Source organism: Haemaphysalis longicornis, unplaced genomic scaffold (assembly GCF_048455015.1).
Source record: "Haemaphysalis longicornis isolate Haplotype H1 unplaced genomic scaffold, Haemaphysalis longicornis Haplotype H1 scaffold_109, whole genome shotgun sequence".
Classification (NCBI taxonomy): Eukaryota; Metazoa; Arthropoda; class Arachnida; order Ixodida; family Ixodidae; genus Haemaphysalis; species Haemaphysalis longicornis.
In genome coordinates this window covers 633,436-660,882 of record NW_027526213.1, presented here as the reverse complement: position 1 = coordinate 660,882, position 27,447 = coordinate 633,436, and the positions used below count along the sequence as shown (strand labels likewise).

The 27,447-nt window shown below is 47.4% G+C and overlaps 1 long non-coding RNA gene across 1 annotated transcript in view; it reads right to left on the bottom strand.

The window, feature by feature from the left end:
* Positions 1 to 4,183: 4,183 nt before the first annotated feature.
* LOC144160581 (uncharacterized) overlaps positions 4,184 to 27,447 on the bottom strand; it is a 100,470-nt gene continuing 77,206 nt past the window's right edge. Inside the window, exon 3 of the long non-coding RNA XR_013320395.1 lies at positions 4,184 to 4,335. This is a non-coding gene — a long non-coding RNA (uncharacterized LOC144160581). The remainder of the gene's footprint in view (positions 4,336 to 27,447) is intronic.

The following is a 27,447-nucleotide window of genomic DNA, read 5'->3' as shown; positions in this document are numbered from 1 at the left end:
TGCAAGCTGCAACTGACCTCGGACAAGCCTGTGCAAGTAAGGCAATATCCATTACCACTAGCAGTTCAAAAGGATATTGAAGGAGAGGTGAAATCAATATTCACCAAAAAAATAATTGAACGGTCTGATTCGGCATATAATGCCCCTCTCGTGGCAGTGAAGAATACGGATGGGTCGACGAGAGTGTGTGCAGATTTTCGAGGCCTCAACAACAATTTGGTCGCTGATGCTGAGCCAATACCTTGAGTAGACGTAGTTTTCTGTGAAGTCGCAGACAAGAAGTACTTTTCCAAGCTCGACCTCACCAAGGGATATTGCAAATCCCTATGAAAAAAGAGTCGAAAGAAAAGACAGCTTTCTCCTGCTCGTTGGGACTTTTTCACTTCACGTTTATGACATTTGGACTTAAAACAGACGCTGCTTCTTTTACAAAGCTAATGAGGAAGGCGTTACAAGGTCTCCGTAACGTGCAACACTACATCGGTGACATTTTAATAGCCACGGACACATGGAAAAAACACGTCCAGACATTTGAAGCTTTGTTTCAACAACTCAAGAGGCAAATCTCACAATTAGGCCCACAAAATGTGAATTTGGTTACCAAGCCGGGACGTTTCTCGGACAGGAATTTGGAATAGGGACCGTGTGGATCAAGGAAGTTGTCCTGCACAAGCTAGAAGCAGCGAATCCACAGAGGACGAAGAAGGAGGGGCAGTCATTTCCGGGACTGACTGGATTTTACCGCGAGTTCATTCCCAATTACGCTAGTACAGCTGATCCCCTGGTGGAACTCACGAGAAAGGGGTCGAGCAATACCATTAAATGGACAACAGAGTGTGCAGAAGCATTCGATAAGCTCAAGAGCTGCATGGCATGGGCACCGGTGCTGTTAGCGCCGAACCTAAGAGAGCCTTTTATTGTGCTAACAGATGCCTCAGACAAAGCTCTGGGTGCAGTTTGCAATAGAAACATCAAAAGTTTCATGCGGTCTATCCTGCAAGTGAGAGATTAAATCAAGCAGAGAGAAATTACTCTCCCATTGAGAAGGAATGTCTGGCCTATGTACGGGGTATCAGAAGATCCCACATATACCGTTATGGGAAAGCTTTCAAAGTGCAGAAAGATCAGCCACTGGAATATGTGAAGAAAGCGAAACTAAATAACAGCTGAATAATGCGATGGTCGTTAGCTCTGCAAGATTGACTTTCATGTGGAGTACATAAAAGAAAGAGAGAACGTAGGCACGGGGTTTATGAGTAGAGTAGCTGCATAAGAAAAGGTGTTCTCAATTGGTAGCTGTTATTGTATCGAAGGGGTTACATGTAGCGTGGACGTTGTTAATTATCAGCGGACCTTGAACTATCTGCGTGTTTATTATCAACGGACATTGAACTACGACTTTAAATTGGGTAATGAACTGTGTAGATGAACTCTGTACGTTAGAGTAGAGTGTACTTGGACTTTCTGGGGCTGCAAGACAGCATCTGTGAGAGAAGACTGCTCCCCTTGTGCTGAGAAGAGGAAGTGCTTTGTCAGGATTCATTGAGTTTACATTTCCCATGCAGCGTGAGAGCCATCTTTTAGGAAAAAACGGTTAAAGGAGGGAGGTAATAATGCCGTGAGCACAAACCCGAAGAGACCAACTTTCAGAAGATTACTAGTAGAAAAAGAGGAGGAAAAAGGAGACGTGGTGGTCGTAGTGTTGGTAAACGCTATTCACTACAAATGTAGAAGGGGAGGGGATGGAGTTAAGGTTGGAATCCTATTTTCAGGACTCCAGTGGCGAAAGCCCCTAGCTTGGTTCTTTCCAGCAGTTCTCGTTGACTGGAGAGGTTCGAGCTGGTCAGTGCCGCTTCCCAGGACTCTATTGGTGTGTTGTAGTTGTTCTGTTGCCTAATGGTCGGGCAGTTTCATATAGTGTGGAAGAGGTCTGCCTTCTGATAGCATTTAAGGAATTCTTCGTTATACTTATCCAGAAGCATATGTGCTAATCTCGACTTATGTGGGTAGGTATTGGTCTGAATTTTTCTACGATTGCTGAGTTCCTCGGCGTCTAATAGGAGATGACATCTCGGCATTGTTTTTCTGGTTAGTCGGCAAAACCGGAGTCGGTCGGTTGCCGCACAGCATGGACGAATTGAGTATGAATGCTCGGACTCCTCGCGGTTCATGATTTCCCTCGCGAGGAAGTCCGCTTTTTGGTTTCGTTCCAGTTCCTGATGGGCGGGGGTCCATATTATTTTGTGTTTGCCTTTCGGTGTGAGAGGCATTGTATTCTTTGCTCTTTTAAGAATTATTCCGTAAATTAGGTTTTTAATTGTTCTAGTGGAGTCAGTAATTCTGGTGAGATTTTTTTTGTACTCGCCCCATCTTATGGCCATCAGGATGGCGGTTGTTTCGGCTTCTTGTATGTCCTGTTTGTTGCTCATTAGGAAGTCTAGAGTTTTCCCGTCGCAGTTGACTACCACCTCTGAGTCGTTACCACGGCTGTTAGTCCCGCGTTGGTGTAGACTGCATCCGGGTCTTGGCCGTAGGTCTTCCTAATGTATCTTGTTCTTGCTAGTCTTCTTCCTTTGTTGTTTGTAGGATTCATTTTTTGGGGGAATAGGTGGAGTTTTGAGGCTGACTCTTTGTTGAGGAGAAAGTGCTGTCGTTCTCTGTATGTACTCTGAGTCCACTGAGCACCAGGCTCTTCTTGGTATTTCTCTACATGTCTTTGTTTTCAGTAGTCGTTCTGTCTGGGCTTCTAGGAGAGTCTCTGTGACCTCCCGAAAGGTTTTGCACATTCCCAACTTGTAGAAGTTCGCATTTGAGGTGTATATGAAAAGACCGAGAGCTGCCTTGTAGGCAGTTCTGATAGGTGCATCGACCCTCTCATGTTGATTTGCGTCGATGCAGTGGTACGGTAAGCTGTACGTAATTCTTTTCATGAAATATGCTTGCCCCATCTTGAGAGTGTCCTCTTCTCTCATGCCTTTTCTTGTTGTTGTGATTCTTCGGATGACTCTAGCCAATTGTTGTGTTATTTTCTTTAGCTTGTCCAAGGTGGTGGTGGCCTTGTCGTTTTGTATGTGCATGCCTAATATTCTTATCGTCGGCTTGAGGAGAATGGTTTGGTTGTAATTACTAGTACCAGGGGGAATTTCCTTTTCGGAGGGTCTTATGCTAATGAGTTCAGTTTTTTCCAGGGCATATTTTAGGCCATTTTTTCGTATTGGCTCTTGTAGTTCCTTGATTGTTTCTTGTAGGATCAGTAGTTTTTCTGAGAGGGTTCCGCTTTTCGTCCAGATGGTGATGTCATCTACGTAGATTGATTGGGCGATGTGTTCTTTTTCTTCTAATTTCTTGGCTGTTTCAATTATTTTCAGGTTGAACAGACGCGAAGAATATGGAGAAGGTCATGTGCAACCCCCTCAAGGAGGGCAATGGAAGAAGAGGAAGAAGAAGCAGGGAGGAGCGTGGAGCGAGGAGAGCGAGGAATGGTTACGCCCGCACGGAAACTCTGGGCGGCGAACCTGGAAAGGCGCCCAGCCGGCCTCGTGAGCGTGACAACGATCCTGAGCGCAACAACGCACCCTTGGCGCCTTCAGATACTACCACCAGCAGGGCTACCTGGCCTGAATGCTGGGGCTGCGCAACCGAGACACGGTCCGCACAGCACTCGAGGCTACACACCCTGGGCTCCGGCAGCGTGTATTGCAAGCCTCTCAAGTGATCATTGACTACCGCACCCTACTGATTACAGCTACAACCAGGACCGGACATCAATAGGAAAGTGAGTGGAAGCTAACTGTGTAATGTGATTGCGCCCAGGACGTTTTAGACTGCTGCAGTGAAGAGCGGTGTGATGTGTGGAGTTGCGCGCATTACTGTGGTTACATATTAAACATCTGGTTTTTCTGCATCCGGTTTCCCGGGTAATTGAAGTGACACATTCGCTGTGACACATGACAGAGACATTTTTCAGTGGAGCAATCAAAAGAACTGACGTGCAACAAACAGTGTTCTGACAATAATAACACCGGAACCATTGTTTATAGTTAGCACTCATCCAATCACCCTTGGAAACACATCATTGGAAAGCTTAGTGCGCAGCTGTCCACATATTTCAAGCAGTAGGGCCAATGGGGTAGAAAGTACAGAATGAATCTCAGAAATTCAAGGACTTGCCGTCAAAGGCCATGAGGTTTATTGATACATTCACCCTCTCTTCTGTTTTTTCTCTAAATCTTGGTGAACACATTTTCCTGGGTACAGGAGGCCGTTGCCTGCGACGCATTTGCACTTGGGGTGTTTAGTCACACATGTGTCGCCATACGTTAGATTAGGGTCGCACTGAAAGAGAGAAGAACGCAGCAGTTTTCACATAGCTGTAAATATCTTTTGCGTACTTGTAAACATGCGCGAAGTTTCAGATATGTATTTTAAGTCAATACCGACAACTTGAAGCAGCTGTTTCACTCGAATGGGTTCTGTTAGGCAGCATACTGTAGACATGTGTAGCTTCCGTCTTAGAATGGCTACGGTGCTGAAAACGTTTTGTACCATACAACGACTCACTTCTGGGTTTTTCCTGACGACGTAGTGTCAACTTTATAAATGGTAAGTTTGTCCACAAGTGTACAAAATCTCCTAGGTACTATTATTTTGTAATAATGTGTTTTCGTCATTCATTTACTGAATACAATCTCCCTCCTCAAAGCAGAAAAGGTTACAGTTCAAAGTAATGTTCGCAAATCATGTGGTTTTCATTCTTAGTATGGAGACAGTGGTGAAGAAACGGCTGCTAAGCAAACTCAAAATTCACCCCATATAGTTCCTAACATTGGTTTCTAGATACGCTAAGGATAGGCGTTGTAAGTTTAGCAACGCAAACCATTTCGACGTCTGCACAAAACTTAATACAACCGCGTTTGTCCCTGGCAAACAAAAAGTGGCCCAGGTTGCACACATGGTGCAAGGCTGGAGAAACAGTGCGGCTGAGGATCGCCCTACATTTTTTAGGTTTTGCTGTTTTGCTGCACTTTGCCAAGTTTGTTTGGTTTTTTAATGTTCTTTCTAGGGTAGGCTATAGGTGTTTAGAGGTGAGGCCAGGTTCAGCCGGAATTTTTTAGGCCGTTCGGGACGGTTCCCCATACTGACAGCGGAGTTCAAGCTAGGTCGAGCCCAAAGCCGATTTGTCTCCAGCAGTAAAACGATGGTGCAAGTTGCGGCAATTTGTTCTGCGGTTGAGTAGTTCATGTGAGACTTTAATCTTTAAAATGTTATATTAAGGGGTGAGCATAGACATACGGCCCTCGTTGATCAACTTGAGCAAGCGAGAAAGACGGCTTCACTGTTGCGATGGACTATCTGAGGTGGTGCACCTTTTACAGGTGCCGCCGATTTTTTTAATCTTTTTGGTAACGACACCGGACCCAGCTCACGCCTAAACAGCTCTGCTTGGAAAGGAAGCTATCGAAAAGTGGTTAAGAGGGCCTTTGATAGCGATCAACGTGACCCCTGGATTCTTTCATGATGTAGACGTACCTATCTCTATTTTCTCCGTATAGCAGAAGATAAAACAGGAAGTGGTTGGTATATGCGTACAGAAATATGTGTTATGCATCGGCGTGTGTATATGTGTGTGTAGTCGTACTAGCTTAATTTGTACAGGAGATTATGAACAGCAATTGGGTGACTAGGTTGGCCGCTAGCTAGAGCGCGAATCCGTTAATGTGTTCAAGCACGATATGTTAAAGCACGAAGTTTATGGGGAAGAGGCAGCACAGTACCACGAGCACATTGTATCGCATACCTCGCTTTGCACTCGCAATCCCTGGCTTCGTCTCCGCCACGACGGCTACTCAGCGGTCCTATATACCCCCCTTAAGTTGGTTGGATGTCGCCAAGGCTCCTGATACCACACTTTGGATCCTGAAGTTGCGCATCAAGCGGCTACAATCAACGATGCAGCAATAAAATGTGACAACGATCGAGACATGGCGCCATCATTCACTCCGAACATCATTTCTCATCGTTCACTGCGCCAGCGAGACCCCACCATCTTCAACGGCAAGGACAAAAACGGTATCGGCAATTTAGCGTCGTCCAACGAGCGAGTAAGCAGGCATAAGCTTTTTGATGATTGCGTAAATCGCAATGAAAGTAGTTTTTACTTGTCTGGCGTCGCGAACCTGTGGTTCCAGAACTCCAGGTTGACATTATCACCTGGTATCTCTTCAAGAGCAGCCTTGTGGAGGGGTATGTGGACAGCTTCCCCAAAGTGCGGAAGCTTTCCGCTGAGCAATGTCTCCGCATCCAAGCTCAGCATTCTGGAGAGGCCTTCACAAACTACATAGAGGGTATGGTCTACCTGTGCAAGCGTGTGAACCCAGGTATAGTCGAGCGCGTCCTGGAAGTATAAACAATGATGTCTTTCACATGCGATTGATGAAGGATATGAATACTGTTTCGATATCATCCCCTTGTGTCCCAGCTCCGACGAACTTCGCAAGCACAGGGAGCTTACCTTACCTTTCCACCCTGAACATCATCACCCGTGAATCTCGCAACGCAAAGAATGTACGTTTTGCTGTGCCGTTTTTCACAAGTACTCCTCCTCCAGACTCCGTCTCAAGGGTAGGGGGCTATGTGGCGGGGCTGCAGCCGGGTGCTGCAAGAGAGATGGCGCTGGGGCTGAGCGAGAAGCGATGAGTGTGGGCCACGCGCCGCCGGTACGCAAGCAGCCATGAACGCCACGAGCATGGAATTAAACTGGGCCCCAGTTTTTCGATGCACGGCGTAGCGTTCAGACGTGTCTCGGCTCGTCTCTCTGACGCGTTCCCGACAGAACCAATGAACAAAGAGCCGCCCATAGTGCTTACGTTACTATGGGTGCCTTTATCGGAGATAACAACGCCCCGAGTAAAGCTTCAACACGACCACGACGACCTGGAGGATTAGACGTGTACACCTTCGCTGTAAAATGTTTTCGAATTTCACTAAAGTTCAAGCGAAGCACAAGGGAAGCAATGCCCACGAAAGCACAGGTCACGGCGTCTTAAGCAAGGCATCCTAATAGTCTTCGTGCAGCCTAAATATGGGCCAGAACCTCGAGCCTGCTGAACAACACTAGCTCCAGATCGCTGCCCTTTCGGGGTGCGATTGAAGTTCTCGACTGCCGATTGATGGTGTCAGCAATTGTTAGCGGCGTGTTTTTTGCGCCTGCACGGAAACTGTGTAGGCTCGAATGATCGCACATTCGTAAATTAGACATCACATGATACGTCCCGAAGGCACGCGTTTAGCCCAGATAAATACCTCTTTCTCGAGACAGCGCAAAGGGACGAGGACGAGGCGTAGACGGGAGAAAGCGCAGACTAACAACAGATGTTTATTGCACAAAATTACTTAAATACAGAATTCTGTCACAACAAATGGAAAGAGGGAAGATGAAAGAAACACAGAAAATTTCAAGCCATCACTGATGCTTACGTGCTGTCACCAGATAAAAAGGCAATTTTTTTGTCGGGTTAACAACACCGAAGGGTAGCGGACACACTTGTCTTTGTTAGAATATATCTCGTACGCTTCAACGATTTCCCGTGTCATTTGATTGTTACCTTTATAAAGTATGGAGCATTTTTTGAGGTCAGCATAACAACCACAATCTTAAAATGCTCCATATTTATAAAGGTAACAACCAAATGGCACGCGAGATCGCTGAAGCGTACGAGATATATTCTAACAAAGACAAGTGTGTCAGCTACCCTTCGGTGTTGTTAACCGACAAATAAATTGCCTTTTTGTCTGGTGACAGCACGTGAGCTGCACTGATGGCTTGAAATTTTGTGTTTCTTTCATCTTCCCTCTTTCCATTGGTTGCGACAGACTTCTGTGTTTAGGTAATTTTGTGCAATAAACATCTGTTGTTATTCTGCGCTGTGTCCCGTCTACGCCTCGTCCTCGTCCCTTTGCGCTGTTCCCAGTATGCTATACCTTAAATAAATACCCCATTACAAAATAGTCATGGTTCCATTTGCTTTAGTTCGGGTTACTTGGACACCGTATTATAGGTCTCGGTGGGGGGAATAATGTGGGGCAAATTAGGTCACTCTGCAGATCAGTACTATTTTGAAGTGCTTAACTCTGGCTAACTCAATGCCGACGTTGAAGTCGCGGCAGAATCGCAAATGAGGTGCCCCATAAAACGCTCAGGCGACACCTGTTTACCCCGAATAATGACAACATCATGAGATAGTCATGGTGAGTAATAAATTGATTGCAAATTCAAATTGATACCGCTAGGGCGTGAGGGGTATCATAATAGAGTCTCGATGAGGAGAATCGCATCAGATAAATAAAAAATGCTTTTTTCTTACTCGTGAGAGAGTCATAACTAGTCATAAATTGGGTTAAAACTCAAAATGGCTGTGTGGAAAGCAACCGCGGTATCAGTAGAGCGGGGTACTGGCCCGTAGGCTGGGCCGTGACAGGACATTTATTGCTGGTGCGGAGGTCCTCTCACACCCGAGAGGGGCGATGACGTGCGACCGCCGAGGCACGCAATCGTTTTCTTCCGACGTTAGGGCTAGACCTGGGTCCTGAAAAAAAGTTCTTGGTGGTGCACGGATGGCATAAGATACCTCCTCATATGCACCACACCATCTATCTATCTCACACACCAATTAGGTCTATGTGCGGCAACCTTAGCCTGCAGGGTATGCCTTTGGCCAGTCACAACAGCGCACAGTGCTGGATAAAGGAACGACGAGGAACCTGGAAGCCAATGCTTCCTATAAACTCTAGAATGTCAAATAAGTACGGAGGGGACCAACAAGCAGCTTCCATCACCCTAGTATGATCAGTGGCTTTAGGGTAGCCACCTTCTCTACGGCGCCCCTCTATATACCCGTTCACACATTCACAAGAAGCAATCATCAGCAGTGAACAGGGCCACGCGCCGAATAATAACTGGATTGCCGTGTTATAACCGTTTCGATGCCCTCGAAAAGGCGCCTCCTTCACCTCCTGTGGAAGCCCTGATTTATGAACCTGCCCTCCAACACGAACAACGCCGATCTCTTACGTGTCAGTTAGCGACGCTCGCTGCTTGGGATGCCTGAACAATGTTGCTGCCACCACTGAGGCAGGCACCACCTGAAACCTCCGGAAAAAGGCCTCTTCTGACGTCGCCACATCAGCGACCTGTTTCCACGCCCAAAACCCCTTCATCGCACCTTGGACACGAAGCTCCCCGATCAAATTGACATCTTTACCGATTCCATCCTGGACCTACACCGAGTGAGCGTCGCGTGGCATTGTCCAGCTCGACCCAAACTTGACTATTACATTACGAAACATACTCTATCCGCATCCCACGAAGCCGAACTGCCTGACATTCGCCATTTACTGGACCATTTTGCCTACACCGTCTCTGCTCCACTCGCTGCCCGCATTCCTATCCTCACCGATTCTAAAACTGCTACCGACGAGTCAACAAGGCTTTCACAGATCATCCTATGGTCCACCAGACTCACAAGATGGTCAACATACACGCTCAGAACGGCACCTAAACTCGCCTGGAATGAATGCAAGGACGCATGATGCGGGGACATGGCAACCAGACCTTGCACTCCGCGAATCCATCCACTGAATGACCAATCGCCTGCTGGTGTCTCGTTCTCCTTCTTTTGCCTGCAACTGGCCCATGCTCGCCACACGTGCCGATGCCGCTAGCATCAAGAACTACGCTTGGCTACCTAAACGGCATCCCTTCTCTAGAACGCCCAGCTTAATTTTCATTATTAAGTCTCTTGCGAACGCTGCTCTCACTCCTCACCTCATATCCAAATGGATTCACCCTGGGAAGTCACCACCTCCACGTTGTCCGCACTTTTCAGCGACTTCTATCGCGCACCTAAACCACTTAATCTGGCACCGCACTGCATTCTCAGACCATCGATATATTCTCAGAAGTGCACACACAAATGGTTCATTACCAGATAATCCCTCATACCATGAGCCCCGATTCCCCACCGTGCTAGGCACTTTTTCCCTTGAGAGCGATCTGGCTCGAGTAGTGTGAGCCGGGGCCTATAACCCACTTGGTTCCTCAAACTGGACAATGAGATCCTCAATTGTAAGCTGCCTGCACGACTCTTGAAGATTCAAGACTTGTTATTCCTCCCTCCCCGCTATTCCCATTTCCCCCCTCTGGCCAACAGGTCTTCCCTTCCCAGCAAAGGACTTTACTAGTATTACTACCTCTTTGTGATGGCGCGTGGCACTGCTGATGCTGTACGCCACGCACCGCTAATGTTGATCGTGGAAGACTGAGGATTATGCTTAAAGTGGCACTCAATAGGGATCATTATGATGCGACTGCAAAGCTCCCCTAGCGCCGAGCACGTTAGGGCAAAAATGGGCGGTGAAGGCTTAGAGCTATCTATCATTAATTGGCTAGATAACTTCACGTTGAAGAACGTAAGACGTTCCAGGTGAAATCGCGTGGAATTTTGGGAGTAGTCTTGGTCAATTCATTGAGGGCCTCCGGAGCGTAGGTTGGCCTCAGGTGGGCTTGGCTAGGAGTGGCGCAGAGGTTTATGATAGCTGTGAACTTCTTCCAGAGCAGTAGTTGCGAGGGGTGTCCAGAAACAATTGAGGTGTCTGCGTGACCAAGCTGGAGTGCAGTGTCGAGGTGCAGCGTCATCGAAGGAAACGAGTGGTTATGGTTTGCAAGTGTTGAGCGGCTCAGTTATTCAGCCAGCTTGGTCATTAAGTGCAGCATGAAATGTCCGCCGTAATTGTAGCAGCTGGCGCCATGTTAGTTTAGGTGTGGGTGAAATGGGTGTCATCGACAGTCGTGGTGGCTCATTCAAAAGACGCTTCTTACCATTTGTGAAAGAACACGACGTATGCACCCGGGCGGTGAATGCCCTGCACATTTGAAGGGACAGTTGTCGGTGATATATGTTAAAAAGTGGTCTCCGCTAAGTTTGTAACTCCAGCGCTGCCGTGAAACGGGCTGCTCGACGCGGGACGACGAGTCGGCCGCAAGGTTCACGACGTTTAAGTATTTAAGAACTTCAGTGTTCGGAGCAGATCCTGCGACGTAGTTCAGCGAAGCAACGGGCGACAAAAGAGGTTGTTCGGTTGGTGGACGAGGAAGGTCTTCCAGGTTCCGACTAGCCGCACCCGTCAGACGTTCTGGCGCATCTAGCTGCTGGGCGTCTTTTTGTGGCCACTCAGCGTCTGCGAGCTGACACGGTTCCTGCTTCGCGTGCACGTCAATCGGATGTACCGCATGTGTGGCGATAGTAATGCGGATAAGGAGGTCTTGCTCAGAAGAGTCACAGTGCTCCTGTCTGTGTCTTTACTAAGACGTCCGGGACGACGTGGGCTATAAGTGTCGTTTGTGCAGGTGCGGCTGCCACGCTGGAGATATAGGTAAGGGGGTCGACGCAAGAACCAGGAGACAACGCTTGATAGCACAGCGGGTGCTATCCAGCGAGTGCTATATATTGGCTATATTGGCTATATAGCCAATATATAGCACAGCGGCTGCTATATATTGGCTAAAACTTTAGACTGTGTTCGCTAGGGCAGAAATGCTTCCTGGTTACAGCCATCAGACCGTCATAGGGAGTCATAGATGGGGTCAACATTCAAAATTACGCCACTAGGGAGGGTTGTGTATAAAAATAAATCTCTCAATAAGGGAATCACGTGGGGAAAATATAAAATGCTCCCTGAATATTAGTACGAGAGGTTATTCATAAATTGGTTAGAAATTCAAAGTGATGCGGCTTGTGTAGGGATGGGGTATCAAATAATTGGTCTCCGTGAGGAGCATCATGTTGGACAAATAAAAAAAGCGCTTCCTGGTTACAATAATGACAGAGTCATTGTTGGTCATACATTTAGGTAAAGTTCGAAATGAGGCTACATGGGCGTGTGGGATAGCACATTAAAGGTTTCGATGAGACAGATGATGTGTGTAAAGAAAACACGCTTCCCGGTAAAGTCATGTGGTAGTTGTGGTTAGCCATAGATCGGGAGAAATTCAAAATGTTGCTGCTAGGGCATGTGAGGTATCAGAATAACTTCCCCGGTGAAGAGTAGGATCGGATGCAACCATTGGAAAGCATAGCATTGAATAATTACCAGTTAGGCAAGAAACTTTTCTCAGGTACCCCAGACATTTAATTACGCTCATATACTGTTGACACGCCATCTTTAAAGCGTGGTGAGTTCGACACAATGCGGCTCTCGACGTTCGCAAAGTGTGCGTTTCTTTGAAAGAGCTTAGCAACTAATGTGCTTTCATATTTTGCACTTCATAAGGCGTAAGTTACGTCTCTGGACGGCTGGATTGATCATGAATTGCTTTCACCTTCGACTCTGTGCGCCCGATGCAGGGGGAGGATGTGCCACTGATGTTGCACGGTAGGTTTTAGGCTGATCTACCGCCTCTTAATGCTTTTATGCTGCGTTACTAAAAGTCATACAAATGGCTCCACGTTATCAAATATCAATCAACTGCAAAATTAGAAGATATCACGCGGGAAAAAAGCACCAATGTCATGAACAACAGACGTTGGGATGTTTCTTAGAAATTTTACTTAGGCTATTCTGAGTGGTACAGATGGTGTGCGCATGTGTTTACTACATATGCTATACTCCCAAGTGATAGCTATTGACAAGGGAGCACCACACATCTACGCAGCGAAGCGCCAGCCTAACTCAAGCTCAAAACGTATGCCAGCTGTAGATGTGTGCCGGAATACACACATCTGCATAGCAGCCCTTGTTGATCAAAGTTTCTACTGCTACGTATGCCAAAAAAGTATGTCAAACTGAGACTTTAGGTTTGAACGTGAGGAACCAAGCACTGAGCAATGAAACGCTTCGTAGTGAAAAGCTATGTACAAAATTTGGCCCCATGAGTATGTTTAACGTGCACTGATATATCGACATATGCACGTTTCGCTGTTCGCCTCCATCAGAAAAGCAATCATGCACCCCTTTCGTAATTAAACCGCCAGCTTGGGTTCAGCAGCACAAAGCCCTAAGCACTGCCCCACAGCCGCGGAACATACACTGTTCGCGTTTCTAACGGTCACAGAGTGCCTAAGTAATTTAGATCGCATATATTTGCTATATTAACGTAGCTTTAAATGCACTGTATGCCACAAGAAACTGGTAAAGCAAGAGATTCTACTAACGTGTATCAGGGCAACAAAAACCCTATACGCGGACGCAAAAACATGATAATCAAGTTATAAACCGTTTACATGATCCCTCGTTGCTTGTTTCATGTGTATAGGCTGTACCGCTTGAAATAATGCAGGCTATGCATGAAGTATTGGTCAGAGTTAATTGTAACAACATGCTATGTCAGATTAGATTTGCAGCCGCTACTTCTTTGTCAACTGCAAGCACCCGCTAAAATCACCATCAGACGCATCTTCAGCATCCGCGGCAAGTGGCGTTGACACGCGAGACTGGCCACGCGCCATAGAACACTGCTCTGGCTGGTCGCAACTTACGCGTGCTCTCTGGTCCGCAGGCCAATGTTGCCTTTAATTTGCATATGTGTTTATACCTAAGAGGTGCCACACCGCCTAATTAGTCGTCTATAAAAGAAAGAACCAAATTAAACTATCTATTTTCACATTTAAAGAGGCCAAGAAATGTTTCAGTAGGAGAGGTTGTCTTTAAAAAATTTAATGGCACACGGTGTTAGGAGACGGCAAGTTGACCGTAACTCATTGCGTGGCTGGGGCCACAAGAGGCATTTAGCGGGTTTCCTTCCCTTTTCCTCCACACCATAAAACAAATACCCCGAACTATTCCCAAAATAAAGCGCAGGCAAAGCATCGCTTCTTTTAATTTTTCCCATCCTTCCTTCATGCTAATGCTCTTAATATTCATGGACACATCAAGCTGATGGAGCTGAAAATTTATAGAATTTTATAAAAGTGCGGAGTAGTACAGGTACACTCACACGGGGCTCCTCTTCATCTAGAGTTCTTTCGAGCCAGACGTGCCGATCAGTGGCGAAAAATTGGTATACTTTAGGGGTATTTTAGGGCACTTAGGGGGGGGGGGGGGCTTTTTTTGTCTGAATATTTTATTACCTGTGTTTCTCGTTTCACGAGTACTTCTCATGTACAGTACTATATCAAATAATTTTTCGCTTTGCAAATTCCGCATTCCTGTGGAGATAGAAGACACTGCCTCGTTGGTACTGTCTGTTATTTACGGAAAAATGATTTTGCATGAATCCTATTCAGCAATGTGATATCCACATAAGTACCAGGGCAGGATCCGGCAGTAGAATACCGCTTATTCGGGTGACATCACCCCATTAGCACAAAATTCAACACGAACGAAAAAGTCCAAACGCGATAGTGTCGTTGGTAAACTTTTCGTGCTTCCGAATATTGCCCTTTCGAGAGATACTTGCAGAAATAATGGATGAGGAACACAATACCGCGGCCCGTGTTCAAAGCGTTGGGCTTTCATTCCCTTTAATGTTGTGTTTTCTCAAGTCACACCTTGTGACAATTTGATGCACAGGGCCATTTAAATACTATACGTAGTTGTGACGCAAAGTACTAAAAGATCGCAGATCAACCTAAAGTCACCAATGTAAAATAAACGACCCAAACAGTGGCTGAATGGGGATGCTCCGTGAGTAATACAGAGCCCTTCATATTGCAGCCAGTTATTTATTCACGCAACCGACAATGGTCCAGTGAAAAACACACCAGCAAGTGAATTGCTAAGCTATTTGGTTCACCATCGGGCGCAGTTACGGACAAAACAAAAAGACACGGAACAGAAAACACCGAATGGCGCGCATTTGCCAACTGGAAGTTTTGATCAGAAAACGGTAAAATACAGTGAAGTTAACCACAGTAACTCAAGCTGATGGACGCTAGAAACAACAAATTATACAAGTCATCTTGCCGAGGTTGAATAAGCAGTAGAATGAGTGTCTAGGGAAATTGACCCTTCGCGACCTTTGAGGGAAGTTTGCATCATCTCTATCGCCACCTTAACCCCGCCGTTGTACACCAGCATTGTTTTTGGAGGCTACGGGTGCTTTTGCTCACACATTGCCAGTGGCAGTGTGCTGACGTAACCACGTTTTAAAGATGGTCTTGTCAGGAGACACAAGAGCGATTGTTGCTTGTGAGGAACAAGATGAAGGTAATTGAAAATTGCCGTCTTCAAAGTGAAACCCACCATTTTTCAGTGGCATGCGTTTTCTTTAGCTGCGTCTGTTTCCGTAGATTGAAACCATGATTCCACAGCTTTCGACACATTTCGATGCTTTTGCTTCAGCAATGACTGGACATCAGGAGTTTATGAAGTGGTCATTTCCTTGGCCAAATGTGCGCCTGCGAAACTTTTCGTTAGACACCACAATTCCTTTTGTGCGGCTATTTTTGCATCTGCAGTGAGTTTGCGTCGAATAACTACTCCTAACTAGTACTCATCAAAGGGATGCACTTTTAATTTATCTCACATGATTCCCTTTATCCAGACATTTAATTTTACACCCCCCACGCCCTAGTGCCATCACTAAATTTTAGAGCACTCGATGAATCACAATGATTGGCATGAATATAACCTAAAATTTTTTTTTCGCCGACGTGATTACTCTCATCGAGACCTTAAATTCGATACCGCACAAACCCCAGCGGCATCAGAAAAAATTTACGCAATCTATTATCCACTATGTCTGTGTCATTATTATGACCAGGAATCACTTTTTAGTTCTACGTTGTTCCCCTCATCCAAAACCTATAAATGGATGCCCCACACTCCCTAGCGGTCTCACTTTGACATTTAGCACAATCTATGACTCAAAAGGACTGTCAGGATTATGGCAAGGAAGCTTTTTTATTCCTCCCACTAGATTTCCTTCGTCCAAGCGGCCTCACTGAATTTTCATCCAATTTATAAATCACTATGAGTATATGTCGGTGATAACCAGAATACTTTTTTTGCAAATTTTTATTTATTTCTCTCATCAAGGCTTTCATTTTTATAGCCTACGTTCTGCAGCGGCATCACTGACCTTTCAGGATATCTACGGCACACCATGACAACGCATTGAGTATGCCTACAAAGCATTGTTTATTTGCCCCACGTGGTTTTCCTCATTGAGATCTTTATTTTGAAACGCCCACACGCCCCAGCGGAATTAATATGAATTTTACCCTTATGTATGACTCACAATGACTATGTCACGATCATAACACTGAAGGATTTTTACTGCAAAGCAGTATATGTCTAACCCTCCCAGTTTTCATTCCGGTGTCATCGATGTACTCGGCACCGCTCCGCGGCTCCTCCTCCCCACCCTTGGCATCTCTTTCAAAACTATTTTCCTTCTCGCCTCCACCGATGCCCCCTTGTAAGTTTGCGCAGGCGGCACCTAACGGCGGTATGCGGCGATCAGATGATGGTGAAAAATAAACTGAAGCACAGGTGGGCCTAAAAAAATGCACTGACAATTACTACAAATTGTGCGCAGCAGGAACTGGAGTCTTCTCAGTAACGGCGAATTTCTACTGCGTCTAAGGTAGTGTTCGCCTTATCAGCGAACGTACGACGGCATGAGCTACTCCGCGGCTACCTTGCAGTGCACCGCCGCCGCCGGCCAGCATGTTGCAAATCGTGTTCGAACCACCCACGCAATTTTCACGAGATTCGAATTGGCCCCGCACAAGGGAGCAGCAAGCATTTTGTTGCATATCGTGTTTGAACCTCCCGCGCAAACGTCAAAAGTTCGGATTAGCGGAGAATGGAACAGCGTCTGGGGAACGTGTAGGGGGAGGGTGCTCCTTGTTGGCGACACATGAAACATCTGTGAAAGAAATTCAGTGAGAGAGATGACGCGGTAGCCGCACGTGTCGTTCTCCTCTTCACCCTTCGCTAGACGCTCCTGTCCGTTTTTTTTCTTTCGTCGCTGCTGCGCTCGCTCACTCTGTTACGCAGGCATAAACAGACGCCGCTCCAGCGAAGCCCAGGTAACGGCTGCCAAAGGGCTGCCCCCTAAAACGACCGAAACCCGCCGTCACGGCGTATGTCACTTCTAAGCACGCGTACATGACCGGTTCCCGGTTTGTGCGTACCCAGTTTTGTAGTGAAAAAAATGGTAGGGAGGAAGGCAGGCGTGCAGGCAAAGCTATAGGTTTCATGCCCATTTGAAAGCGGACGTTCAACGTCCCAATGGGACCTGTCCGGAGTCCTTAGTGGTACAGCGGATTTGGTTTGTGTGTTGGGCTAAGTTCAGTATACCGAGGCCAAATCCATATCGTGATCTATGAACGTAAAAAAATGCCATGTCACGTAGTTCGGTTTTCTGAGACGTGAAAAAACGTCATGCTTTGAGTCCTTGCGACAGTTGCGGCAACAGTCTGAACCCGGCCTTACACAAACAGTAAGATGCTCACGACGCGGGAGGGACACAGGCAAATCCATGTTTATCTGCAAGAACAAAGCTTGGATCCGTCTTAGGGTCATTCAGCGAATGGCTAGGAAATATGCTCCATCGCAAATTACGACAAACGTGTTTTGTTCCGTGCGCTCCATGGACTGCCTCTAGCTTTGCAGGCCATCCTTCTTCACAGAGTGGAAAGGCACTAATTTTTATTTGTACCTTATGATTCCCCTCGCCAGGACCTTTACTTTATACCACACACGCCCAAGCTGCACACTCATATATGGAAATTCAATCAATTACTAGTTATGTATATCAATCATGCGGTTATTAATTAGGCTAAACGGGTGTCGCTGGGACCTCACAAAAAAATGTATCTCCGATACCAGGTGTGAAGGTGGTTGGCAAGCAAAGCTTTAAACGACACCTACAGCAATTGCCCGTGCGACGGCGCATGAATTCATCACACGCGTGGCCCTACAAAGATCGAAACCAGAGATTCGGCCAGCCGTTACCTGGAATTCGCTGGGCGGCATCTCGAACGCAGCAGCGGCAGCCACGGCCGGGTTCGAGTGGCGGACGCCGTCGCTGTAGCCCAGCCGTTGGGTGGCAGAAAGACAACGGAGAGCGTTCTTCGAAGGGTGAGACAGCGGAACCTAGCCATACTGATATGCTAGGTCGGGGCTGCCCCACCGCGCCACACAAGCGCAGACACCGAAACAATATGAAATGTGAGCTTAGTAATTCCAATTTATACGGTTTAAACTAGTTAGGTTAGCAAGTTTGAGAATTGAGAGAAAGCTGAGGGAGCTTTTTTAATTCCTATTTATCAGAACCGGTTGCTACTTTCGCCTTTTCTAATACCTCCTAAATCACAACTGAATTGGCAATCACAAATTTCGAAAACGGAGTACTATTCGTGAAAGCAGTACTAAAAATGTGGCGTTTCTCTTGCGGCCAGATGTCTGTAAGTGGTCTCTACATTTTGTTTTCCCGCTCTTCAAACCAATCCTGAAAGTATCTTTGCTGTAGGACCCATTAATTTCGTCGGGGCCAGGTTACCCGTATGTGCTGTCGAACAAGTTAATCAAGCCGTGCGAAGTAAGGGCGCAATAGACGCGAAGCTGTGCAAAAACAGGCCCAACACCGTCGCTTAAGCAGACGAAAAGCCGAGGGTAGGGACCCGCCGGCGCACCCACCGGGGTGAGCATGGGGAACGCTGGGTAATAGCGCCTTGTCGCTGCCCCATCTACACTGTGCTCTGTGAGTGAAAAGCCCCTTCCGCCTCCCTAGCCGCGTTGAGAGATTCTTTTCCCCCACGCCACGAAAGAACCTTTGGCTGGTAGAGGTAGAAAGTAAAAAAGATGATGCGCCTAACACATCTCTACAAGGTTGCAAACGCTTGCATATTTAAACATAGCGGAAAAATGCGTGTTGAAGAGGGACCCCCCATCACACGCCCAGTGCATGTTTGCGGTTTCCTCAAAGAAATCGCAAACGAGTGACACCTGTGACACCTGTCTGTGGTTCGGGCCCCAATAACGAGCGTTACTAAAACAAAACACTTAACCTTGGAATTCCCAAAACCCATCCGGAAACTCAGGAAATATTCACTGTTGAGGTGGGCGCGTTCAACACCCCACAGTGACACGGTGCCCACTTCAGTACGCAGCGATGCAAAGACGGCACAACGCATTACATGCCATGCGTAGATAGCCACCAAAGGCACGTGAACGCATTGGAGAAAACGTTTTTTTTAATTTTGTACATTTAGTTTGTGTACCATATTCCCATCCAGGATCAAGAAGGCAACGACGAAGAGGGGTCTGCGCATACAGCAGGAGCGCGCAATCTGTATTTTTTTCGCCGGTAAACTTGCCTGTTCCGGCAGCTGCTGTGCCTTCCGTCTCAACAAAACGATGATACCGCGACCAGGATTACCTCCGAGCTGCTGCGACAAGCACCCTACCTGCCTCACAGCAGCAAAAGAGGAGCTGGGCCAGGTGGACTAAAAAGTTGTGGGGACGGAGCCTGCCGGAACGGAAGAAGCCGCACTTGTATCAACGCTCAAAGCGTCAGCGCATAACTCGTCTGCACGAGTAAGGGAACTCTAGTCAAGAACAGGAAAGCGCTCAGAACTCACATTGTGCAGCTAACTAAGCCGGCAGGGTCGAAAAGTGTCCACGTATTTTCTCCTTTCGATGCAAATGTCGGCGAAAGACGATAGTCAACTGCCGCCCCTGGGAACTAAATGCTTTCTTTCGCTTTCCGCTCACCTCTCATTCTGTTCCTCTCCCGTCTTGTTCCTCCCAACATAACACGCTAGAGGTTTACTCAAGTCAATTTAACTTTACGGCGTTCCACTGCTCCAAGTCCGGTGCCTCGATGCCAGTGTTGCCGCAGCTGTCGAACGGCGGAGACCCGAGTGAATCGAGGCATACTACTACAACGTTTATACAACCACGTTGCCCTACTCCACGACTGTTCCGCGTGGAACGTGGAACCTATCTAGTGGAACCTTTCATTGCTGTTGCCGTTTGATTTATTTTAAATGCCACCAGTGATAGAGAGAGAATCCACTTTTACTGACCCCTTAAAGAGGTGTGTGCGCGATGCTCCACATGGGGTGGTTCTCTGGTCATGGGACCCATATGTGTCCAGCAGCTCCTGGCCCTTGGCCACCAGTTCGTACTGAATGGCGAGGTCGGGACTGGACAGCAAGGTGTCCGATCGCTTGAGAGGGTTGGGGATAGGGGGGGAGGAAGAGAATGTGGGGGTCTTGAGTTTAGTGCACTCCCCTATGATGTGCGCGAGAGTGCCTCTCGTCTCCTTGCAGAACGGGCACGAGCTGTCGCGCTCGCCCGTGCACATCCCATTCAGGAGCACCAGATGCGCTAGCCGCCAGGTAGCGGGGTCAACGGCAGGGGACGGTTTGGGCAGTTGATGTAGTATATTACTTTGTATCGCAAAAACCACATCATCCGTGTATGTTTTATGCAAGGAACCCTGCAAATACCACTCATTTCTTGATTTTCTGCCTTATATTTGCGTAATGTCTTGTTCGTGTTCAACATATTGGCAAGTAGAAACCTTAACACCGCTATTGGACGTTTAGATTTGGCTATGGGTATATAAGACTATTGCGCAGTTTCTGCTTAATTTTGGCCGGGTGGCTGAATCGAGTCACAGACACATAGAGATACATACATACAGACAAACATTTCTGCTTTTAAGTAGCCCAAGAAAGACTACCGCCTTTAAAAATTTCTAATGGAGCAGATGAGCGAACCTCGAATGTACTTCAAGCGCCAATCAAAGGAATAGGAATTGACAACAAATGAACAAATGGAGCAGTTCATCAGAGATGACTCAGCAGATAGCGAGTTTGAAAGAAATATTCAGTACGATATGCAGGTATTCGCAATTCTGTCGCAACTGGACAACGGCATAGCAGCGCTAACGCAGGCCAACGGGGCAGCCTTGCCAACAATTGCGCATGCTGTAGAGGGGACCCACTCGACGGAAGCGGTGGAGCTAGTCAAGTTACGTAAGCTGAACTTGATGAAGGGTGATGGGAATCTGCTTGCTTTGCAGCGGTTTTAGTGGCAATATGAATTGGCAGTTTACCTTAAGCCAGGCATGACGAAGGAACACAAGTTTAATTACTTCATGTCGACGCTGACGGGAAAGGCAGCCGACGCTATCGAAGGTCTCCAGTACCTCGAAAAGAACTATGATCAAGCAGTCGCAATACTGAGGGAGACATTTTGTAATCAGGAGCAGTAAGTCGACGTGCACAAGACTGAGGTACTAAAGCTAGAAAAAATCCAATCTCCAAAGGTAAGAGACGCCATTCGCAAACTGGTTCATACAGTTTAAGTGCACACACTAACCCTCGAGTCATTGCATGTTTCTACAGAGTGTTATGTGCCGATGCTGATGCCTGTGCTTAAAGGAGCCATGAAGAGAAAATACAACTTCATTGAATTTGAAAGAACTAGGATTCAGTATCTCACTCAGCTCCATTACAGCCAGAAAAGATGTTTTTTAACGAAAAAAAAGCGAGAAATATTCAAAAACGTTCACATTTTGCGCCACAGTGACGTGTTATGAACAAGAATGACGTCAAACGGGCAAACAATAAAACATAATTTTCAGTGCATTAACTGCACGTTAGCGTTCAAGTGATACGGTCAAATGGAACTAGAGGCGCCATTACAGACGTCCAGTCATGTGTCGTCCCGACTGGTCAGTTAGGCGACCGCTAATCGCACAAACAAGGTTCCGTCACGTCAGAAAAACGTTGCGGGAAATTGTCTAGGGGGTCGCGACTGCTTCACACGTTTTCTTTAATATCTGTGTTAATTGTTCGTTGATTGCAATGATATTAGTATCATTGTTATCGGGACTAAGCAGTCTTTCTAATTCCCCAACTTGCATTTTGTCTTCATGGCTCCTTTAAGAGGGTGCTGCCTCATGCGCTAGCTGTTGAGTTTACGATGAATGAAGTCGCAATGCTGAGCCCGGATAGTAGCGATGCTCAAGGACAGAGGATTTACTCTCCGTGAAAAAAAGAAAGCTGAAACCCTAATAAGATAGCAAACGTTTCTCTGTGAACTGGTGAAATTCAGAGAGGAAACACAACAGGAGCAACAATAGGCAAGCACGAAAGAACGGGCAAAATACTGGAATACCAGAGCTAATTTTTTAGGCTCAGCTGACAGTGCATGCTTATACTGTAGCTAACGAAATCATGTGACAGAGGATTGCTGGAGAAGCTTTACGATGGAAGAAAGGGAAATGGCCTTGGTCGCGAGCAAAGCATGCTTTATGTGTACATAATAATAATAATAATAATAATAATAACAACAATAATAATAATAATAATAAGCCTTTATTCGCATCACGTACACAACCTAACTCTCCGTTAGGCCACACGAGCGGTGGCCTAACCACCGCTCGTGTGCGTACACCCAACGTAAATGCAAAAAATGCGAAGGCGGGGCATCGATGCGCACGACAAAGCTCAGAGACGTAAAGCTTCGACCGCACCTCAAAAGGATGCAGCAAACACTGCTTGTACAATGCACGCAGTAGATGGAGAATCTTCCCAGAAAGAAAAAGCGACGCTGTTGTCGTGGAAACGATGAAAATTGAGGTGGTATGCCCAAGTGCCTAGCCCAAGTAAACAGATATGCCAAAAGTACAGGCGGTGGGCATAAAACTCACCTATGATAATAAGAAACCCGCAGCATTTCCATCGGTTGGCTTGGTAATAGGATGGGATTAATTCTGTGGCATTCTAATTGGGACATCAAAACGAGTTGGAGACAAGCTTATGGCCGTTGAAACGAAGCTTGGTTTGGTTATACAAGAAGCAGTCCAACATATCACAGGGGTGAGACAGCCCAAACAGATTTGGGAGCATTTTTCGGAGCAGCAAAATTTCGATTTTGGAGCAGAAGAATCTTGATTTGGAGCAGTTAGGGACATTTAATACATCGTCTTGTGAGCTTAAAAAATCATTATTTCAGCAATTTGCAGGGTCAAGTGCACATTTCAATCAGTTTTGAATACACAGAACACTCAAACAGCCTTACCTGAAACAGTTTTTAAGAGTATCACAAAGTACTAACTGCACTACCTTTTTTCCTAACTGGTGATATTGTGTTGCGCCTCCACGCAACACTGACAACAAAACTGCCGTTAACATTAGAGAGCTTTAGCAGTCCGTCTGTTCTGTTGGTTACTTTGTTACCGGGTTGCCGGACCGGTCTGCGCCTGCGCGCGCGGAAGGACGAGGAGGCGCGGGCAACTAATCTCCCTACGGCTACGAATGCCCAAGTGCCCAGACGAGTCCCGGTGAGCACGGTAACTATGTACACGACGGAACAGACGGACTGCTAAAACTCTTATCAAATGTAAGGGCTCCGCAATTGTGGCGTTTTTTTTGCTGATTTAATGCTAAAATTATTATTTTTGTAATCCCAGGCTGTGTTGTACGAACGACTGTAGTCACAGCAACAGTTGAGCAGCTTCGAGCTAACGGTCGCATAGCCCAACCAGCCTACCCGTTTCAGTCCCCGGGGCGCAGGTTCACCCTATGGTCATTTGAGTAGCATTAATGTTTAGCCACCTAGATTTTGGCATTAAATTTCACTTTGCATACATCAAGTGTTATAGTCGCGTTCTATGGCAACCGTGTAGTCTTGCAGCTATTGGGCGCTGCCTGAACAGGTCGCGGCGCCGCAGCACAGCCCGCAACTTTCGTGTCGACCGTTCCATCCCCGAGGCTCGCGATCGCGCTTCGAAGCACAGCAACACCTCAACATTTTACAACAGCACAACAAGCCAAAAAATTCACTTCACGAACCCGATTATAGACGCGCGCACCGCGTTTCGCATTCAAGAACAAACCACACCGAAGTCGTGTCGTAGGCCCCACATTTCAATGAACTTTTTTTCGAGCCGCCCAACTTCCCGTAATCTTGCACCAATCTCAAACCGTATCCTCGCGTTAACGCCACTGTTCAGAGCCACAACAGATAGAATGAATGGATTGGAACTCAGCTGATAGCGTAAAATAAACCAGGGAAAATATCGGCGATACGCACTGAGCGCGTTGGTAGCAGCCAGATCAGGCGGCGGCCATGTTTGTTGCCACAGCGATGCCTAATCGAGAAGGCCGTTTCTGCGAACCCGGACGGAAAGCGAATCGAGTTTTAGAAGCTATCGCTTGCTTCGTTTCAGTCTTTCTATTTGTGCCATTTCTGTGTTTGCGATTGACCGACGATAAAAGCGGTGACCGGGATGCGGGAGGCTTTTGTCCCCGCCAAAACTGACATGAGCATTAAAATCCGTGCCGTTGAGGCTCTTCTGGAGCAGTTTGGCGCGATTTTCGCCATTTTCGTGCTTTTGGAGCAGCTTGGCGCAGGAAAATGGAATTGTATCAGAAAGGCGCAATATGCGCAGCTGTCTCACCCCTGATATCAGAGTGAACAGATCAAAACAGATCAGTTGCCAAATTTCGGAGCCCCGAATCTATCGGCATTGAAAGCAAGACGAATAGCTCAACGAGCGAAGATCCCCTAGTTGAAGGTTTCAGTCAAACTGGAAAAGCGATACTTAGTAAGTTTGGCACGGAAAAAAACGCCACGCTAGATACTAATAAACACATCGCGAAAAAGAGGCTGATGCAGCTAACTAGAAGATTAAGCAAAACTTTGGAAACGCTAAAAAGACGCGACAAGGCAATAACAGAATATTTTTCATCTTTTGTCGCGGAAAGGGCAGCAGGCTAATCGGGAAAGCCGTCAATGCTTTGCTACTATATGCCGCATAAAGCCGTCATTCGAGAAGACCGAAAAACAGCCATAGTGTAAGATTTGTTTTACGCGTCATCGAGCTCAACAAAAGGAAGATCTCTGAACGACAACTTGGAATAAATGCCGAATTTTAATTAGGGCATACGATCAGTGCTGATAAACATCAGAAACGAGAAAGTGGCGATCACAGCACATCTTGAGAAGGCATTCTTCAAAATCGCAATTCATGAAGACGATCGAGGCGCCCTTAGGTTCCTGTGGTGGAAGTACGACGATGAAGCCAATATTGGCGCGCACCATGTGTGGGTTTGTTTATTTGTAGTTTGTTTTTACTGCCCGGCCACGCCCGGCTCTGTTATGTGTGCGCCAAGCGAAGCGCGGGTACCATTCTTTATTTTTATGCCGTACGGGCTATCTCATTCAGGTAAGGAGACGGTTTCGCGCCAACGCCACTATCATAGAATAATATTTCTTGAACTACAATGTTCTGGATAAAAATCGAAGGTTCGAGAAACACTCGCGCACACAGACAAATTACTGCAGAGCAGACGACGTGGCATTCGACTCACCGACGCTCGCCTGTACACGTCACTTTGGCGACTGCTGCTTCGCCGCCTGTGTATTCTCTGAGTTGCTAGGGGAGCACAAGTTTGCTGCAATAAACTTGTTTTCCTTCAAGACAACTGCGTCGTATTTGGCTTCGTCACATCTGGTAGAGGTGCTGGGTACGCACCCTTTATGCTCCTACGACCTATGGAAGCCGCCAAGCCAGTCCAACCAGAGCCAGCCGCCGACTGCAAGCTTTAGGGCCCGAGTTCGGTCTTCTGCCTGAAGGACCCAAGAGAATGATTGCTGCAACCAACACCATGGTGTGAGCAGCAACGTCACCTATTGTGCTGCAGCAGCCCCAGGAACCGCCATCGTTCCGAGGAGCCCCAAGCTGGAGCGCGGCCGCATCTTCAACAGGTGGGACGTTGAAGAATTTTTCCGGTATATCTTGTTTTACTTAGATCATGCAGCTAGAACTTGGTTCGAGAACCATGAAAGCTCCCTGACTGACTAGACTCAATTCAAAAGCGAGTTTCTTAAGACCTTCACTACCGTGGTGAGAAAACGGCGAGCTGCACTTTTGCTTAAAACTTGAGCGCAAAACCCCAACGAATGAGTCTTGATCGTCGTTGAAGAAATGAAGCGACTATTTCGCCGTGGGCACCCGGAAATGGCGGAAGAAAAGAAACTGATATTCTTATGCCAGGAGTAAAGCAAGAACTCTTTGCTTGCCTTGTCCGCAACCCCCATAACATGGTGGCCGAATTCGCGTCTGAAGCTGCCGCAATAGAGGAGACTAGAAATTCGACAGCCGCAGTACGAACACCTTGTCAAGGCGCTGTTCTCGGAGGCCATCAGTGCCGCAACTGTAAGCTCCGATACATTGCGAGAGGTGATCCAAGCTGTGGTCAGGCAGAAGCTTCGGAAGCTTTATCCAATGACGCCGCACCCTCAAGTAGCTTCCCTGATTGACGTCGTACGAGAAGAGGTTGAACACGCACTGGGGACTTCTCCGCCATCCGAAACACCTCGCGAGCCACAAGCGCTGGCGTACTCCGCACGTCTTCGTCAACCCCGCCCTGCGCGAGCCCGTCGTCAAGAGGCCCCGCCATACCATCGTCCACTCTCGCTTGCCGATCACCATGTATTCCAATACCATACGCCGAGGAAGACTGACGAGTGGCGTACGCCCGATAATCACCCGCTGTGCTACCACTGCGCAGAGGCCAACCACATCTACCGTCACTGACCCTACGAAAGGCTAGGTTTGCCAGGGTTCTCCATCGGCGCACCACGCCCAAGACCCGCCAAGCGCCCGACTCAGATCCAAAAATACCTCTCCAACACCAACCCAGGACCAGCCCGCTTCAAACGCTTACCGTCGCCCTACCCGTACCAGTCGCTAAACCGCCGTAGCGCTGCTGACTGCTGACTTGCAAGGTCCCCCAGCCCACGCGGGGGATCTAAAAGCAGCAACTTCTGGAGGTAAAGTTGCACAACCGCGGAAAAATGAAAACCCTCCAACGACGCAAGGACTCGTGCAGGACGATCATGCACGACATGCCTTCAGCCCGACGAACCGATCTAACCTGGAAGTGACTCTCGAACACGACGACAACCACACGGCGCGACGCGTACGCGACATGACCGAACCTGCCGCTCAGAATACGACAAGGGCGACGACGCATTGTGCCCGACCGTCCACACGCACAAACCGAGATATGACGCCACGACGCACCCGCAACTCGAGGAAAGTGGCGTCCGCTGTTCAGCTGTCCACTGACGGCTTTGATTTTGTCGCCCTCATAGACACAGGAGCCGACTGCTCAGTAATGAGCGGACCATTTGCGTCTAAGCTGAAGAACGTTGTGACCAGAGGGGTGGTCCGCTCATACGCACAGCAGGAGGGCACCTCGTGACGCCAAGCGGATGGTGCACATCGCGCGTAACTAAAGACGGCACAACATACCCTGCGGGGTTCGTCATTTTGCCTGTTCCAGTGACGTAATTCTCGGAATGGACCCTTTTGCGGGGAACGGTGCAATAATTGATCTGCAGACCAAGTCGACAACTCCCCCCCTCACTCGATGACGCCGGAAGCGAATGCCGAACACCGTGCTGCTGTAAGGA